Raw genomic sequence first — 5,672 nt, 5'->3', positions numbered from 1 at the left:
TTGGAGGGGTTAAATTCGGATTCCCCACTCCAAACACACACACTTTCACTTTGCCTCACTAAACATAAACACATTTCCCGTTTTCCTCTTTTTTGCTCTGCTAGGGTTTCACTCCTTCATTTTTCATTTTCAGTTTGTTCTTCCATTGCCATGGAAAGCTAAATTTCTGGACTAAGTTCCTTTGGTAATGTATCACAACTCTTGAGGTTTTGTTATTAATGCATTTTCGGTTTCTTTATTGTTGATTTCTTCTATCTTATTTCTGAATATGGTTTGCTTAATTCTATTGCTTAGAAACTGGTTGGTTGAGTTTATCTTCACTTAGTTGATTTACTCTCTCTAGTGCATGAATGCTTAGTTCGTGTGAATTTGTTAATCGTTTCATGCTTATACTGATTTCGCTTAGTTTGAGGTTTAGGTTCTAGAACTTTGAATTGATTATCGCTTAGTTAATTGATTCTCAACAAATTCGGAAGTTAATGGTTGGAATCTGGAAATAATCTTTTGAAACTAAGGATTGAGTTGTGAACAAACGAACCAAAGGGATTTAGCCGTTTTATTACATTGTTTAACTACTGTTTCTGAATTTGATTTATGTTCATACTATCCAACAACAAAAACCCCCTTGTGTGTGTGAGTATAAGGTGTTTGAAGCTTTGCTTGAAAGATAATCCTTGGGAAACGATTTAGGAGTCACTTCCTAGTACTGTAGTTTTAATTGTTATATTATTTGTATCGGGTATGGCCTCGATCAGCATCATAGAGCCATCACAAACCATCTCCATCTCTAAGGCACAAGGGCATGTGTAGGTGTATCGGTGTTCGTAACTACTCCATGTCCCCTCCTATGACATTGAGAATCGGTAGCTCCGAATCCTCGTGGTATGGTCCATCTAAATGAGAACGCGAACCAAAGACAAGCAGAAAGAAGAGAAAAGAAAAGAAAAGAGAGTAAGACATCTAATGAATATTATTCATTGACGACATGGAATTACACGAAATATCACATCCAGACAGACACACATAATATGCACAATATAGATCATAGAGATAATGCACAATGATGAATAATCTTATAACTCGGATCATGAGGATCAATATCCACAATCTCAATGTATAAATGTTATGCTTATTTCATCTATCCTTACATGAATATCCCCCCAATATACTATTCGAAAATAACCACGAGTAAAGGTCCCATAACAAGCCGATTTGAACTCACCAAAAATAAATTATTCCTCGCAAGGATATATGATCGATAGTTTCCGAAGAAATATCCATTTTAGGACGGTGTCATATCAAACACTTTTTGGGCATCCCTCTCATTGATCTTGTTTGCAAAGAGGGGTTGCCAGAGAACGTTTAGTTTGTGCTGTGAGAACTGTCCGATCTAACAGAATACCTCATATAGGAATACAAGGGACTCGTCTCACCTAGACTCTCCCTCAAGACTTTGTTGACGACTCACCGCCATCGCTGTCCCTCTCAACATTGTGGAGCTCGTTCATCTCACATAAATTTCCTCTCCACTAATTCATTATTCATAATGAGTATGCACACTAACCGAAGTCAGTCGATTAAATCTTTTAATTAATCTTTTATATCGAACAACCCATCCTAAGACATCTCCCAAAGGACTGCTTCTTGTGGGACTCGATCTTACGTTATCACATAATATAAGAATAACATCCCTACCACTACGAACCATTGCTGAATTTCCCTGGACGGCCACATGGCCAAGTCTCTTAGGGTCAAACGACCTCGTTGTGTGGTATGATGTAGTCCTTTTTATGCATCGCCTTGCTCACGACATCCTCATCGGAATCCTTCCCCTTATAAGGCGCAAGAACAAAAGTAACACTATAAGTTTGTCGATTTGGGCACCAGACTCAATCCTCTGAGCCACGATCTTTCCCAAGTGTAAATACACTACACACCCAAGCTAGGGCTGTTGTCTAAGCAATCAACCAATCAAAAGCAATAAAAAAATTTGCATGTGTCTCGCCCAAGCGAAAGACTATCGCTCAGGTGACGATTTCATCAAAATAGACTCAATTCTCTACTTGGCTCTCGCTCGAGCGAGGGGACTATCGCTCAAGCTAAAAATCCACCAAACCTGATCAAAATCACCCTCTGGGTCTTTCCCAGGTGAGGTACTGTCGCTCGGGCGACTAAAACTGCCCAAAACAGGCCAAACGGAAGCCTGGCCCTCGCCCAAGCGAAAACCACTGGCCCAAGCGAGGTTGGCTCACCCAGGCGACAATTGGGGGCCTAATTCATTGTTTTTCCCTCGCCTAGGCGAGGGTAGTCCGGTTGCTAGGACTATTTCCTCGCCCTTTTGGGCTACCAGATCAAAAATCTCCGTTGTTTTTTATCCCTACGCGTTTTAGTTTCTGGAGTGGTGTTCGTTCGTGGATAACAACTACAAGACTTGATATTTATACTATCCTAGAGGCATACAACCAAAGGGAACATCTGTCTTAATCTAGATACGAAATCATTTGGTTAAGTACGAGTTTCTAACAACAACATAAATAACTCCCAACTTTTGTGGTAGATCCGGGTGTCATATTAGGAAACCACTATGTCACGATATATTCTCCCTCACCTTGGGTTGTAGCATGGTTGATCTCTGTCACGTGAATGGATCGATTGTCCGACTTCGAACGCCCTAAAACTAAAAACAAAAAACAAATTCGTGATTTGCAAGTTAAATCGTTTACCTTTGAACTCTAAGGTAAAAACATCATTTTAATTCATTCTAAGAACATCCAGACTTTCATCCATCTGGTCCAAGATTCATATTCTTGAACCATCCTTTAGCCTCGAAAGTCTCGTTCATGATTCCTATCGTGCTTATGATCATTTCAACACCTTTTTGCAAGGTTTGATCTCATGCTCAAAACGATATTTCAAATCAAACATCCTTAATTTCATCTCATCACTTTTCATCAAAATCAACACGTGCATATATTTTAAACACTAAAATAGCCCCATGAACAACAATATTTCTTGGTTTCAAAACAACGATTTCTAAATTCACAAAAACTCATTTTTCGCGTTCTTGCGTATAACAAGAGATAGGAAGGTTTTTAGAAAATTTTGACGGTTGAAAACGTTCATAACATGCGCATGAACATCATACTCAAATATCGTAAACAATGAATGACTAGATTTTCTAAAAGATGAAGAACAAGTATGGAGGTTTAGCTTGGTGTTCTTGAGAAAATCCAAATGAAGAAGAAAGAAATGAAATGAAGAGTCAATGGTTTCTCTAGCTTGAATTACTCTTTAAGTAGAATAAATCAGATTAAGAAGGGGCAAGCCAAGGGTTTCTAAGAGTAAATGGTGAAGGGGTAAATGAAGGGTTTATGGGTATTTGTGTAAAAAATGAGTATTTTCACATCCTTGCCACGTAAGTTTCACTCGGGAAAATGAGGTGACTTCTTCGGTGAAACATTCACGATGAGACCATGCCCGAGTATTGTCGGCTAATACTCGGCTGGGTATTAAAATCTTCTTATTCAGGTTAGAATTTTGGAATGCCGAATTCGAAGTGAAAAATATTTAGAAATTCATTTTGGACAAACTTCATATCTATCTTGACTCGAAATAATATTTCGAAGCCAACAACGCAATCAAAATTTGATTCCAAGCTACAGAACTCAAAATCACGCTATTGGGCCAAATTTGGGCGAATTTGGGCCCGACAGTAATCCAAAAACTTTTCGTCTCAGAAAATTACGTAAATTTACCACAAAATAAGAATTCACAAAAAAAAGACTAAAACTCAGCTACGTTTTAGCCTAATTCATTATCTATTAATTTCTAAAATTAATGTTTACTAAAAATAAATTATTAAAAATATATACATCGAAAATTCACGGTGTTACAAAGTACATAGTAGTTTTTATACTGGTTTACCTTCTTGTCCAACGAAGGCTACATTCAGTACTCCTGAAGCACAATAGAATTTTCCACTAATATTGACTTGTAATTACAAATCTCACCCCGAGATTACCACTACATTACATATTCACTAATACCTCACCACTTAGAAGAAAACCTCTTCTAAGCAAACACCGTTTCCTATTACACCACACCCTATGGTGAAAAGTAAATACAAGATGATCAAAGAAATTGACTAGGGCAAGAATTGCCTTACAAGATATGACAACTATATAACTTGCAATACTTTGACTCTTTCTATAATAAATACACAATACTCTTTAGTGTTTATGTTTGGAAAACTTTAGGCAAACACTTGTGAGCAACTTTAGAAAAATATGAAACTTAAAACTCAATTTGCAAGAACAAAGTGCAAAAACTTGTCTGTGAAAAGGTTGTTAAAACATATGTATTTAAGTTTGTCACAAAATGGGTGCCTTAGTGCCTTTAAATAGGCTTCCAACCTGCCATCATACTCCTATGTGAAGGTAGAACTCGATTGGAATGAAACTCATTCGTTTTGGGCGAAAGGTTTTTAGGTTTGATGTGAAAATCCGGTCCAACAGCTCTCTATAACCGATTAGTGAAGGTTGTAACCGTTTACCCAAACTTATTGTCCAACTGAGTAATTAGTTACTCCTCAAAGCAATCATTTACTCTATGTTATTTTTGCTGTGTAACTCATTACTCAGTTTGGTAATCCATTACTTAGTTCTAGTAACCTATTATTTACTGTCACACAATCCAAATAACCTACTAGTTAGGTCCATAACCTGTTATTTAGGTCAAGTAACCCATTACTTAGAAATTTGAAAATTGATTTCTTTTTTACTAAGAGTTTCCAATTCATTTAAAATTTGTTTTTCTACTTAAGATCATTGCTACTAAATTTAAAAGAGATTAAGGATATAAATACCTATAGAAGACTTGAAATCTGTTGTCCAGAAGCTTGATCTTTTATGTCTTCAAGGTATTCTTCCTTTTACTCCTTTTTAGTGATCTTGGTGTTTTCATCACAATTGTGGCAAGGTTAGGAGCAAGAACTTCTTCACATTTGTTGCATGTTAATATTCTACTGCTCTTGGGCTGCTACGATTTGATCCTGATGTAGCCGAAGATCCTCAATATTAGCTTGCATCTTCATATTTAGTGAGAATGATGAAGAGGATTTCATGAGGTTGATAGTAAAGGAGGTTAAAGGAGTATGAGTAGTAATGGAGGTTGAGGAGGTGTGTTTGGAGGTTGAGGAAGATGTTATGGAGGAACATGGAGGGTGTGGGTTTCCATAACCGATTTTGACAGGGAACTGCTGATAGGGAGGACCGTGTCACATGACATGGCCTGACCGTGTATAACTGAAACATAGCTTAGGCGAGACACAACCTGTGCCTAGGGACACTACATGGTCGTTGACCCTTTTTTCATTGGACAAATTTTATGCTTTAAAAGGATCTGACCGTGTCCTAAGACATGGTCTGGCCGTGTGTGTTCCAAAAGACACTTGTGAGGCCACTAGTCGATGTACCTTTAGCATGGGTTGCATCCCAAGAATCACTCGTTTAACGTTATTAGCTTGACGACTGACCTTTGCAGCTCAAGTAGGGCCAAAGAGGGCTATGTTTTTCCCCTCCTTCCAATCTTCAGATCTGGGCATGACTTTCAAACTCTCTTCTTCTAAGTTGTAAGGTAGTGTTGGACTTGCATTTAAAGAAGGAATAACCTTA

Source organism: Lupinus angustifolius, unplaced genomic scaffold (assembly GCF_001865875.1).
Source record: "Lupinus angustifolius cultivar Tanjil unplaced genomic scaffold, LupAngTanjil_v1.0 Scaffold_118, whole genome shotgun sequence".
NCBI lineage: Eukaryota > Viridiplantae > Streptophyta > Magnoliopsida > Fabales > Fabaceae > Lupinus > Lupinus angustifolius.
This window is presented reverse-complemented; position numbering follows the sequence as displayed.